Here is a 15191-nt window from a genome sequence, read left to right as displayed (position 1 = left end):
TTGGATACCACATAAGGATTCATTTTCTATGAAACTTAATTTTTTTCGTCAAGCGTACCTGTTCAAAAGGGCGTATTTAGAAATGAGGTCAATATTTAAAATATAGAGTAAATTATGCTCTAAAAACTGGTGAAGTGTTATTTTTAAAGTCTTTAAAATTTGACAAATTTTTCGAAAATACCCAAATTTTACTTTCTTTCAATAAAACTCAAACAAAATCAAATTCAACGTATAATTTTGAACAAAATATGTCATATAAACTTTTTTCTTAGGCTCAGCCGTTCTCAAGTTATTGTTAATTCAAGTGTTCAAGTGTAAAATCTAAAAATTATGTCCTAGGGTAATTCTACGCGAGGTATCCGGGAACCATGTAATCGAGCTTTAGGGATTTAAAGCAAATTTTGTCAATATACGTTTTTGGTCAAAAAAACAAAAACCCGAAATGGGCACCGGTTGGTCCTCCCCACGTTTAATGGGAGCACCTCCTTTTCACAGAAAAGAAATTTTGGTTAAACCCTTTTATTTTATTTTGCTTATATCTCCGGAAATATTTGGTTTAAGAAAAAATCGTCTTCACATTTCCAAAGAAAATTGGCCAAGGAATCCTAAAAAATATTATTTTTATAACGGCAGTGCTACCAAACATTTTTCAGTTCAATTTGATAACAAAATTTCTTTTCGATAGCTCTTCGCCAGATTTTAGAGTATAATTTAGGCTATTTTTAAAAAAATATGAGACAAATCTGAGAGGGAATATGTTTTGAGATAATTCTCATTTTATGATTTTTATCATGGTTCATGAAATTTTCTTTCAGTGTAATTTTTTATTGACAATACACTTAACTTTTGACAACTTTTTCTATGGCGTTATTTTGAACAAATAAGTAGGTTCCATGTACACTCATAATAAAACTTGGTTTATAGTACGAAAACGAGCGTTTGCTTTACGAACTCTTTCGTTGTTTTCTACCACGAACTAGATTCGTAAAATCAATCCTGAATGTTTTGTACATATTAACAAAGCTACATTCGTACGAATTATTGCATTTTACGAAATGGTTCGTAGATTTTACGAATGCACGAAAAGGCTGTCGATAAAAATAGTACAAGATTTCACTATTTTCCGATAGGTGTCAGTATGCTACATTACCGACACCTATCGAAAAATAGCGAAATCTTTATTATCTCTGAAAAAAGCCGATTTTGTCGGGAATGGAACTGAGCTCGTTTGTCATACTTCTTTACGAACAGCCGACGGCGCCGCAAACCACAGAACCACAGCTACTGCATACTGAGAAGGTCATAAATGCACAAGTCTATTTTCTCTTCATACAATCTTCGCATCCCGTTTTCGTCGATAATGATGCCAGACAACAACCGTGCATCAAATGGGTCTTGATGCTAGACAGCTACGAATGTGCTCTCGTAAAAAATACGAACCATTCGTAATAACAACATTTGCGGTAGACAATAAGCCTACGAATGTTTTTAACTGGTATGAAATGATTTGTACCAGCTACGAATATAGTTTTACGAATGTTTTTTCAAGAACAATACGAAATTATATTCTCAGTGTAGGTAACTGAAAAAATTTTTGGAAAATTAAAATTTTCCTTTTAAAAAAGCCTTCAAAGGTATTACGACTTACTATTTAAACGTTCATCTTTACTGTCGCCATAGATAACTGTATAACTAAAACAACGATATCATTTGAATTTTTAACACATCACTGTTTTTGTTCAAACTATTTTAGATTTTTCGCATTACTACAGTAACGAAATCTATTTTCGTAAAATCCAGATGGCTTTGCAAGTGTTCTTCAAGTGCTGGCAAGTCGCACTTTAAACGCCGTACCACTCCATCAGCTTTAAATCAATTTCCATTTCGGTTCACCTACCTATAACGGTACATAGTAATTTACAGCCCACAGCAGGACGGGCCAGGAAATTGCAGATTGGGCATGTATCGCATGTAGGTACACCGACATATGTACACACCTACACATTGCGCCGGTTTAATTGTTTGCGGTGCAACATAAATGTATCCGAGCGAACATAACGAGCTTGGGGTAAATTAAAACATCAGCGAAAGACGTGTAGCATAGCAGTAGCTCGAGAGGGAGACCACCGCACCGTCTGGTGGGGTGGGGTAGCCCGGTGCTCTGTTCTCGCCACCTGTCACTGTCGGTGCTGTGTTTGCTCTTCCATGTTGTATCCCTTAGCGGATTCCAAACAGTGCAATGTAGATGATATTGGAAGTAAAGCAAAAACGTGGAAATAATGACAAGCCGTTTGGGAGGTGCGGATTTTTTTTTGTTTTCCACTGTACGTTTGCTCATTTTCCTTCCCTTGCTGGTGTTGGTGATGGGTGGTGGTGGTAATTTGTATATAAAATCACTTGGTTTTTCTACGTTCTGTTCTTCGTCTTTTTCTTGGGAGTTGTGCAGCCAGCTCCTTTTGCACCGACGAAGCATTTTCCTTCTGTACTGAACCGGGGATTATTATTTACAATATTTTATGCGTTTGTTTCTGCATCAATGCCTCCATCGTAGACCGGAAGGAACACGTTTGACGAAGGAAGCATACCAGATCGTTGTTCCCCCGATAGGAATTACTTTAAAGCTTACGGCTTCCGATGATGATGAATGCTTTTCTACTTTAATGCGCATTTACCAGACCCTGCCGATGTGATTGTGCGTTCCTTGATGTTCGGTCGGCGTTCGTGTACAGTACACTGCCCTCGAAAGCACTGCCTCCGATAAGTTATACCTCTCATTTTGCGTCGTACTCAGTAACACCTGCCACCCACAGAAAGGTTTAAGAAGTTTTTCAATCAACCCTTCGTCGGAAGGGAAATACCTAGCAACATTTTATTGCTTAGAAAAGCGCAAAACATGTTATCCTCGTCTTGAGGTGGCTTTAGTTTTAGAACAGGCAATTACCAATGTAATTATTTGAAGGATTTAGCTTTTTGACTTTTTATGATTTGGCGATGTGTGATTGTTTGAAACATAACTATTTTAATGTAAGTTTGTTGAAATATACAGTTTTGAAGATGTGTCTAGATATTCGATGTATACTACCTGAAGTATATGAAGTTAAAATGCATATATTTTATGACCGTCTTATGAGCTTTTCACATAAATTCAGGTAACATTTGTTTTTGTACGTGGCTACAAGGTACGTCCCAGATTATACTCTACGCCAGCTGTTTGTCACAGACATTTTATCGTTTGCAACAACGTTTCAATTATCAGCATATGAAAGTATTCCCCCGTAGAATCGACGGATCTATTTTCAATTGTAGGAACAGACGGCTTCCAGAGCTATAAGAGTTCGTGGAATGCGATACAATGCACAGCATATATTGGTATCTTTTATTGTACAAAGCACAGCATGATGTTTACTGGAATTGAAATAGAAATGGAAAATACTTGACAGGCTGACTGTTGTGTAGAGAACGTGCCCCTCGAGTCATACTATTGATACTTGGAAGGGTATTGCTCTCTAGTGAGACGTCAACAAAAAAAATGTAGCTCTCCGGCAATGATGCAATGACATATTTTATCGTTGATTCCTGATCAAGAATTCCGAAACATACAGTAAGTTAGTTTTCGAATTTAGATAATCTGGTAGATTCCGATAGAGTTGCGTCGAAAAATTTTCTTACCATTTTGGAAATTTTCGATAAGATTAAATAATAGACGTCGTTTCGAAATTGCCTTCATTCTTAATCTTACAAATAGTACAGAAAATCTTTGATGATGATATTTTGGATAACCAACTGCCTTTTTTAAACATCTCTTTAACATTTTCGTCTGAATTTGATTTTGACTAACGTTAAATTCGATCATTATTCGACAACATTACCTCATTTGAAGAATTTATGTAAAACTTTTACCACATATCCCAGTTTCCCAGTCACACCCAACTTGAGGTGTAAGTATCACATCATTTTATCAAAACTTCAGCGGCACAAAACCATTACGAACCTTTTAGGCAACCGTTGCAAAGGGAAATTAATCGTAATCGTATTTAAACTTTTTTGCCATGTGGTAACTCCATTAGTTTGATTATATCACGAATCTTGTCTAATTGGAAAATCACTTTTCAGCAGAGCAAGATTGATCAATTTATCTTCCAAGCCGCAGAACCCCCAACGGTTGCCCCGTATTTTCAGCCTAAATCATGTGTAGTATAGGCCATCACCGAGCCGGCCTTCTAGGAAACACTTTTGCAGCCCCTTCCTACCGTTTCACACCATGTGTCGCTTATGTTAAGCTATTCCAATTGAGCATATTTAGCAAACTGTCGGCAAAATGCCAACACCGTTCGCACACACATGTGTTTCTTTCCGTATGTTCTCGACCCCCTGAAATCTCCTCGAAATTGTTCGCCAACTCTCGGAGACGGCGTTTCCGCACTCTTCCGCATGTGGGGTTGGGCGGGGTGTTCTACCTGATGGTGATAATGAATAAATAATTGGATTTGCAGCCTTTATGCTGGGCGTTTGGAGGAAAGGAAAAATATTGGAATAAAAAGTAACCGCCAAGCTGATTTCATTTCCGCACTCACTGGTACTATCCCATGGAACTGCCCCAGTTGACACGTGATAGAAATACATAACTGATGATACTGTGATGAATATATGGTTTAGACAAAAATCCCGGAGGGGTGTATGCGAAGGATGGTACTAAAGAGACATAAGTGTTTGCAACACTGCGAATTTCTTGTTTTGTTTTCCATATACAGACATCCCTTTAATAGGGCGAAGAACACTCGACATGTCGCAATTTCGTAACCTTGTCCAATCAAGTTTGCTAATTTTTGTCAAGTGAAAAGTTTAACCAGGCTCCATCAGGTATGGTAGCCAACGCATTTTGGACCCCATCTGGAGCAGCACATAATTTGGCCACTTCCTTTTAACAGCTGCAGATGGGGTCCACAATTGATTGGTGCTATGTGATAGCAGAGAAATTGCTGCGGGGGGATGGTGTCACATACCATCTTTGACTGGGTAATGCTGTACGAATTCCTTTACTCGTAGGTTTGAATTTCATTTACCTTGTAACGCTGTCATTTGCAATGAGCACAGGAGATATGCTAGTCAACTTTTTATTCATAGCATATCAACTAGTTTATGGCGATGAATTTTTCTTTCTCACTTTGAAAAAACTTTGTTAGTAGTTTGTTAAAGCCGAATTTGGAAAATAAGAAACAAAGCACTTTTTATGATAATAAAATCATATTTTTCAATTAAGATGAAAAATTGCACATGTTTAGATGGAGTTGAATGGATTTAAAATTTAGAATCTCTTTAATCAATAAAAAAACACATATTTCGAAGACAAGGCTGATAACTATAAATACGCCTTTGAATATTTATGCAGTAGAACGTGAAAAAACTAAAATTGCTACTTGGTATGAGGCTAGTTGTTTCGGTATATTTCTATCACAGACAAGCAGACGAGACACTTGCATTAATTTCATCGTCCATTCTAAAACCACCCATTTTTCAAAAAAGTTTGTTTCACAACATAGCCACACCGTAGTGCTCGAGTGTTGTTTCGAGTTTCCAGCTCAAAACTGTACAAATTAAAAATCCCTACAGTGTAAAATCCCTAAAAACATAAGCTACTCCGCAACATACATAACAGAAGGTGCTAGTGCAAGCAAAATGTGTAGGACGATGGTTTTTAAAGGATTTCCTTCTATGTGTCATGTCAGTTCGTCAGTGCTTCTATGTTGGGGCTACCCTCTGTCCAGGAGGAAAAACTATCACTATTTTATGGTAAACGTGGTTTTCATGAACAATTTCATAAAACCACTAATGACAGTATGACCTCCTCCAGAACTTAACTGCAATAAAACTGTTTTTAGACCATGCGGCCCGCTCTTCAGAATGTTTGTATAACCTCTTTAAGAGTCAGGCCATAAACTGAACTAGTCTTATTATGATCTGCTGAAAGTATCCATAAAACCAATTATATTTTTCGGTGCTTGACATCATTTGCCATAATCATCTACGACAACTGCCTTGGCGTAATCCTGTGGATCTTCCACCGTACATGGATCGTTGCCGCCTACTTGACCTCGAATCTCTGGAGTATCGATGTAAAAACCAGCAGGCGGTGTTTGTGTCTAAAGTCATGAATGGTGAAATCGAATTTCCACAACTTTTATCGCTCATGGATTTCCGCGCTTCACAACGTAATTTGAGATCGACCGGTTTACTGCAAGTACCATTTCATCGTACTGATTTTGGATGTAACGAACTTGTAACTGCCTGTGTCAGGATGTCTTCGAGAGTAGAAGAACTGTTCGAATTTGGACAGCTATCGCATAAGTTTGTGCAGAGAATACGAAGTAGCAATCTTTTATAGCAGTTAGTATTCAAGTACACTATTATAATTAGATGAATTAAAAAAAACAAAATTGTCAACACGAATTAGCTAAATCACTCATAAAGAAAAGTTAGACAGCTTAGTGGCGTAATTTGTTAAACAACACACTCGACTAGAGATTGAGAGCTGTGAGTTCGACTCCCACCGTCGCCTGAAGTTTGCCTGAATCTACATTTTTCGCATTAAGAATTTATTCTTCCTCAACAGAAAAGCTAAAAATATGGCCCAATAATTATTAAATTTTCTGCAGTTTCCGTAGTTGTGCTGCAATTTTTGAGAACCAGTTGTTTTTACGCTATTGATACGTTCCGCGTATTATGGCAACATGCCCTAACATACAAATATATTTTCGGTGTTGACCTCTAGTATTCATTATAATATAGCAGCAAAATTTTTTTTAGTTAAGCTGTTACTATTTCAATAACACAGTAAAATTAACAAGCAACCACGATAAAGTTTTTGTATTGGACCGCCATTGTATTGCTACGCCGTAGTTTTATAAGGTGGCGCAGCCAACTGAAATAAAATGAAGCAGCTTTAGAATTGTTACTTGGGTTTCACTGGGTGTTGGCATAAAGAATAAGCTAGCAAGCCGTGATCGCTTGTTTTCAGGTCAGGAGTGGCTCATGACGATAATCACACTGCAAGGTGGATCGTCATTCTCTTATCCGGTAGGCGGCTGTACTCTACCCAAGGAACAATTTAGGTTTTATTGTATTCTTATGATGGCATTTAAGATGAAAATTAGCCTTGAAAACAGCCATAAGAATGCGATAAAACTCACATTGTTGCTTGGGTACGTTGGGGAAGGCGCACAACAGCGACTGATCCGGAGTGGACGGCTGATTAATAAAACGCTGTGTTTCGCGAAGGCGGCTTGAAATGATAGCACTCTACTTGAACCAGTACGCACTAGTGGCCTGGTAAGGAGGCTGCAGAAGAGGAAGGTAAAAAAATCAGAGGGGTTGTGTACAAGACACGACCACATATGCAGGTGACGCAGGATTTGTTGGCACGAGCGGGTTTTGTCGCTCTTTCTGGAATACTTCTCAAGCAAGGACATCAAAATGGTATAGGTTTAATCGCGGTGTTAAGAAATCTTATTGAGACGAGGAAACTTTGTCACTTGTTATGGCTTACTTCTACTTAGGTTTAGGTCATCGTAAGTAATCTTCCAACCAATCACAAAGCGAGGATTTCCAGTTGGACAATGCTTTATTATTTTGAATTTTTCAATGGTACGTATTTTGAAATCAATAGGTTTCATTATTGGTGTGGATGCGTAGAAGATTTTCCGATCGATTGGCGTTAAAACATTTAAAAACGACCTGGGAACCACTAAGCTACTAGCGCTCAAAATCTTTCAATTTTTCGTGACGTTCGCATTTTGCGATTTTTTCGAATGACACCCTATCCCAAACCTTGTCGTAAGACGTAGTCCTACGTCAAAACAGGAGATCGCGAGCTCCGGGCAGAGGATCATATTCTGAGCACGACATCCAAGTATCACATCTACTACAGTGGGGGCAATAAAACAAGAGGCCCTTCAAGTACCGTCTATGCGAGTTGAGGATTAAGGGCGAATTCTTCAACTACAGCTTGAACGATGTGTATGCACCGACAAAAATAGTCATCGGGGATACAAATGTACAGATCGGGTGCGAAGAGTTCTTTCGCCCTGTTACTAGTAGAGAAAGCCTGCTCTCTACCACAAACGACAACGGCATGGGGTTATTCAACTACGCCGCGGCCAGAGGAATGGTATCTGTAGTACCTATTTTGCACTACGGAACATTCGGAAGCATACCCGGAAGCATACCCGGAAACATTCTAAAGAAGATGCATGTTCTCAGATCGTCCACGTTCTCATTTATGGTCGGCACTTTTCTAATGTGGCAGACGTGTGGTCCTTCCGGGGACTAAACGTCGACTCGGACTACTGTCTCGTAGTAAGCAAGCTACGCGGCCGGTTGTCCAACGTATTCAAATCAAAACCAACGAGGAAGATACGACTGAACATTCGGCGGTTATCAGTAGAAGGAGCTGCTGCAGAGTACTCTTGGAAAGCTGATGAGCGGATCGGCGAACAAGTTGAAGGGGGCCTCAACGAGCAGAGGAAGCATATCCACGACGCTATTAGTACTACAGCGCGAGAAGTGTTGGGTAATACTGCTACAGCCACCTTCAATGAGTGGATCGAAGCAGAGTGCTAACGGGTGACTGACGAGAAGAATCAATTAGTAGAGCACTGAATACAGAGACTGGCCATAGTAACTCAGTAGCTCGCGGGTACTTATCATCATTAAACCAGCGACACACGTTTCATATCTTCAATGAGTGTCGTTGGTTCAATGATGCGAGTTATTGAGTGATATTGCCATCAGTGTCTCAATTCAGTGTTCTATATGTTAGCTGCAATTGTGAAACGCCAGAGTAGAGAGTGCTGCCGAAAAGAGACTTCGCCGTCGCAAAAAAGCGAATCATGGAATAGCGTTCTATAGGAACGGAGAATGACTTCGGATGGCACAATACTTCATGAAGCTTCTTTAAAACGATTAACGGATTCAGGAACCGAAACGAGCCAACTTCGGTGGCCAGGCGATGGAAACAACATTTTGATATACTGTTGGACGGTACACGGTTGGAACAAGATAGTACTGTCGACTGAACTGCCCATGGATGCATAGTCGACGTAACGACCAGCACCATGATTGTTGAGAAAACGCATTTTTATCGTGAAAAACGTTTAAAGCCTTATAATCTTTGCTATAAACTTTTTCAAACGAATAATCTGTCTATTTAGTAGAGTTTATTAATCAAAACAGGACTGATGGGGTTTTATGATTCATTCCTCATCTATTGTGTTTAAAAAATGCGAACGCCAGTTTATGTGAATAAACAGACTGTTTTTTGAACGATTATTCCCATAACTTGGCGTAAAGCTACAAAAACAAATAGGTTACTATGCTGATTGATTATGCAGGAAATTACGTCAACCATTAGCATTACGTGAAACCAATAGCAGAGTAACTCAATTTTTTTAAATTTCTCGAATATTTTCGAACAAACATATGTTGTTTGAGTATTGGGCATGTGAACAACATAGTTAAGAGTGCGTAGGACCGAAAAAGTACATTTTGGTCATTTTGGTTTTTACGTCAACTATGCATCCATGGGCAGTGAAATACGAAAGGATTGAGGATGATGGTTAAGCTGTGGATCCACTAACTTTCGACGAAGTTAAAAAATAACTAGCGAACTGAAAAACGGCAAAATAGCTGGAAAGGACAGCATCTCCACTGAACGTTTGAAGGTTGGGAGCGATCGGCTATATTGTGAAATCCAGCAGGTTATACCACAGGACTGAGGAGGAACTACCTACGAACTGGTTAGAAGGTCTCATATGCTTAATTTACAAAGAGGGCCATCGATTCGAATAAAGCAAATATCCGTGCACTACTTTCCACAACTTTGCATTACAAATTCTCTTCCGCGTCTTATTTCTGGACCATTACAGGATACCTTTTGTTGGCAAAGTCAGTGCGGTACCGGACCAAATGATCATCTTGCGACAGATCTTCGATAAATACCGAGTATTCATTTGCATACTCACCATTTGTTTATAGACTTCAAGGCGGCGTACGCTTTAGTTAGAACGAAATGAGTTTGAGTTATGAGTTTACTTATGCTTGAACATGGTTTTCCACCAAACCTGATTATGATTGTACGTTGATTATTCAAAGTCAAGCGTTAGGATTCGTTTGTGATGGTAAATGGCCAAACCAAAGTGACGGACTATCGAATTTGCTGGTCAACATTACGTTGGAAGTTATTCGAAAAACAGGCGTGCAGAGAAGTACTTACTTTATCTTGGAATCTCACATGCTCGTAGGGTTTGTTGACGACGTCAACATCATCGGTGTTAACCGTAAAGCTGTGTAAGAGGGATACATGCATTCAAGGAGGATGTGAGCCGTGAAACAAAAAGGCACGTTGCGACTGCAAATAAAGCGTCCTGCGGATTGTATAGTTAGCTGTGGTCATGTAGCCTATATCTACGTACGAAACTCGTGCCCTATAAAAGACGCTAATTCTGCTGGTTGTACTCTATGGCCATGAGGCGAGGACGTCGAAGGATGGCGACCGACAAGCTTAAGGTGTGTTTAAGATAAGATCCTGCGATCAATTCTTGGCGGCAAATTATAAGAAGGAATATGGCTCAGGTGTAGGGACGAGGGATGGAATCTAATCATAAATGGGTGCGAGGTGGTCGACAGGTAGAAGCAGTTATTCGTTGAACACTTCAATGGTGAAGTTACAGAAGGAGGCGGAACGGAAGTTAACCTAGAAGTACCCATGGAAAACAGTTATGTCCCAACATCTGATCACCAAGAAGTCAAACATGATCTCGGTTAGGATCGTGGAGCGGTTTGTCCCATCTACAAAAAGGGTGAACGGCTTGACTGCAGCAATTTATATATTTATTTATTTATAGCACTGGGTTTCGTAGGGAATTACCAGGTGGGCTGCATGGGGGTTTGCGCAACTGCGGACCAGATTTTTACCATCCGGCGACAGATTTGGCAGTAATGTTGGGAGTACAACGTGCACACGCACCACATCTTTATTGATTTCAAAGCAACATACGATACAGTTAATCACTACTAGCTATGGCAGATAGTGCATGAACACGGTTTCCCGGATAAACTGACGCGACTGACTGGAGCTACATTGGATCGAGTAATATGTTTTGTGCGCATCTCAGAGACACTTTTGAGCCAAGGGGTTGAGGAGCTGTCTTTACACAAGGTGACGGCCAATGCATGCTGTTCAATATTGCTCCTAGCCTTTGCAGATAACTTTGATATCACAGCCAGGTACTTTGCGACGGTGGAGGCAAACTATGCCAGATTAAAAGCGAAGTCTTGGAGGGTTGGGCATACTTGAATAACAAGATTCACCGGCGCTTTCAAGCGGAAATTCGGGTCTACTTCGCCCTTTGCAAAACGCTACGATCAAGAAGTATACGAAGCCGTACGAAGCTGACGATGTACCAACGTCTTATTGGACCAGTAGTACTGTATGGACAAGGAGGACACACGAGCCCTTACCGTGTTGTTGCGGAAGATACTGTAGAAGATATTTGGCGGAGTACAAACTGACAGCGGAGAGTGGCGGAAGCGTGTGAATCACGAGCTACAGGCACTGGTTGGAGAGATTTCCATCTGGCGAAAGTCAGTAGGCTACGGTGGGCCGGACACGTTGTAACCCAACCAACCATGTGAGTTTTATTTTACTCTTATGGCGGTTTTCATGACAAATTTTGGTCTTAAATGGCTTCATAAAAGTGTAATAACACCCAAATTGTTACTCGAGAAGGATGCCGGACGACAGTATGACGAAAATAGTTCTGTTCAATAACCCCACCGGCACTAGGAACAGTTACTCTTAACATGCAAGATGGCTCGACCAAGTCGAAAGTAATTCGTGACTTCTGAGATGACTGGGAGATTGGTGACGAGTGGCCCAAGAACGAGTTGAATGGAGACGACTGCTTGAAACAGCTCGAGTCAGCACGGTTCTAGGCTGCTGACGGCGACGACCATGTAGCTCAGCCGCATGAATCATGAGCTTTACCAAGTGCATCAAGATGCGTATATTGTGAAGCGACTAAAACAGGGCAGGATAAAGTGGGCTGACTACGTAGTAATGATGCTGGCTGTGCGACCGACCAGCAAAACAATATTCAGTTTGGAATCCGATAGATGCTGACGATTTCGAGACATACCCCTTACCCGTTGGATGATTGATGTTGATGAGGATGGATTGGGTTAAAATTAACATCAATTACTGCATGTCGTGCCATAATTATTCAACAAAAATAGGTTGCTTACGTGTTGTTGCTGTATATGCGTTGGTCTTTTGTTTGATTTTGTCAGATAGTCGGGGATCACGTAGTGATCGAAAGACGAGAGGAATGAGCTCGAGAATACTTGATTTAATTTGCTGTGTGCACAAGCCTCTTATATTTTGGTAGTAGAATTAAGCCAGTCAGAAATAAAACAGTAGCGTGGATGCTCTGATTATAGTAATACATTAATACAAATTCTGACTTGTATAATACATTTATGCACAACAAATGGATTGCTTGTGGATTGTGTTGGCTAGTGCTGAACGGGTTAAAGTGTGACGTATATAAGTGTAAACAACGGGTTTTAAAACTCCGTGTACACAGTATCTCGCACTGTAAAAAGTGGAAGCCACGAGCACCAGGCAATCATTCTGCCGCGCTTGAAAGGGCAACGCCAAGGGATTGGTGCTAAAATCTGGCGAACCGAGTACAACCACCCTCGTTTTGAATTCAGTAATCTCTTCATTCACATGTAGCGGCGGAAATTCCGTGTTTGTATTTTATAGCTTCACCATACCTTCGTAGTTTCGGTTGACATAGGGTAAATTCTAAATACCGGATAAGTAACCCTATAGACACCAACCAACCAACTAACCTGGAACCAGCTCAAGTCATTGCAAATTTATAAAAGTTTACCTTCTGACTGAAAGCCAGCGTTGGATTATTTCTCGAAGGGAGTTACTAGTGAACGGTTCTGATATTTCCAGCTCATTGATAAATAAATTGTTTCGTTTAGTTGTTGTACGAGAGATTTTAGACTATTTGTTCTGACTATGGAAATTTCAACCATAAAAGTAATTTATGTTATGAAACGAAAACCAGTCTTAAATTGTTAGTCCCCACGAAACAAGTGTCTTTTGTCTTCCTCGTCGATGAAAAGTTATTAATCGGCTCCAAAACTGCATATGCCAATGGAATGGATCAAGTTATGTGAAATCTTCTAGATTGTTTCATACTTTAGATCCTAAAAAAGTTGACAAAGCAAAAACATTCCATGTTTCTTTCATACTGCACCGCCAGGGTTGAGTTTCTTTCGAGGCCATCAACAGCAGATCATCATAACTTACCTTTCTCTGGGTTCCCGAAAATCATACCATATTCCAAATCACTCGGTAAGTGAAAATTATCTGCGCTTTTCCTTACCTTGTTTGTGCGTTTCGCTCTCGTCACATTCTTTTTTCTTTCCCATTCTACACCTAACACTGTCGTCGACAAGAGCATGCATCGAATGGATATTACGTTCATTGAAATTTTACCTTTCAACCTTCATCTTTTCAGAAACGGTTTCCGCTATCACCCTTTGCGCGCTGGGAAATCTTTCAAGATCGTTTGCGTCACAATCAACCAACGGAGCGCAACCACCTAGACGGGATTCCGTTGGCATGAGAATCGCTGTTCGGGTTCTTATCTGAGCTGTTTTCTTTTCAACTCTAGCAAAACTGCTGAATAGGAGGGTTTATTTTTTTCTCTACTTGAGTAGAACGAAAATTTTGCCGCTTAGATTCGTATGATAACCAGCTTAAGGTAAGCATGACACTAAATCCCGTATCTGCCAGGCGGCTTTCGACAATGTTGATGTTTGCTGAAGAAATTGAATAAACACTTGAACACACAATGTAATGAGACATCATATATACATCAATGTTCCAGTATGGTTTTAAAGAGAAATTATTTCATTTCCAGCAATTCTAGCTATAGTTTCCTTAAATCGCAATGCTGTTCGCTCAAGTGCTTCCGAACAGAAACGCTAGTTTAACCGAGGAAAACTGTTCCCGCTTCTAACGATAAGAATGACCTCATCACCACCGACACTTATCATCAGCAACAATTTCGCCCTAAGCCGGTTGCCCGCTGTTCACCCGCTTCCATTCGGACAGAAAAATGACCGGTCATTGACGAAGCTGCTGACCATTTTTCTTTATCAACAACCCCGGTCGGACATCATGGGCTGGCAGACAGACTGACTAACTGACAGGGTGATGCGATACACGGGCCGGTTGCGTCGAAAAATGCTGCTGTTACGTTGCCGTTGTCCGTCCAAGTACCGCTTTTACGACTCACACAGGAATTCGCAGCCAGTGTCTTGCATGGTCCACCGAAGCAAACATAAATTCGATGATCTCGCAATCAGCTTGCCTTAGCACATCGTACTAATCCTTCTTGAAGTGAGCGAGGGATACACCGAAATGAGGTACAGCTCGCTGTTATCCTCGCCAAGTGGAGTGTTGTAATATTTCGACTTGTGTGGTCAGGTTCTAAGATACCATTTTTATTAAATAAATCGCCCCACATTAAGATAAACCATCGCTTATCGAGCAGCTAAACGAATAGAGCTGGTTTCGGCTAGGGCCACCGTGGCAGTGCTGTAAGACTCACCGCACTGGTGGGCTGCTAATCAAAACATTTTGTTTTAAAATCCTTATTTAATCATTTAATATTCCAGTTTGCTAATTGACCATTAGTGTCTTTATACCCTTCATAATGACGTTACTGAATGGAAATATTTCCTCGAAAAAGCTGACATCGTTGCTAGTCGAGGCGGAAATTTTTTCTGCTGAAACTAGGAGATGGAGCCCGTTCTAATACGTACCTAATACGGTAATATGGAGTCCGACAAATGAAGCTGTCTTCAATGGAAGCCAAAATCCCAAAAGACGCAACGCTGCTTGTAAGCCGAGAGCATGCATGAATAACATGGATCATCCTGGCAGTCCGTATGTCTCTGTCTCTTCCAATGAACGGTGGGATCCACTGTCACACATAATTTTCTATCCGATAGCATCGAGCTTGTAATGCAAGTGGCTCGAGGGATTTACCAATAGCTAATTCTCAGCATATGAGGAAGGTACCAGCTGAAATCCCTTAAACAATGTCGGC

Source organism: Sabethes cyaneus, chromosome 2 (assembly GCF_943734655.1).
Source record: "Sabethes cyaneus chromosome 2, idSabCyanKW18_F2, whole genome shotgun sequence".
Classification (NCBI taxonomy): Eukaryota; Metazoa; Arthropoda; class Insecta; order Diptera; family Culicidae; genus Sabethes; species Sabethes cyaneus.
The sequence above is the reverse complement of the archived record's forward strand: the minus strand, read 5'-3'. Positions refer to the sequence as shown.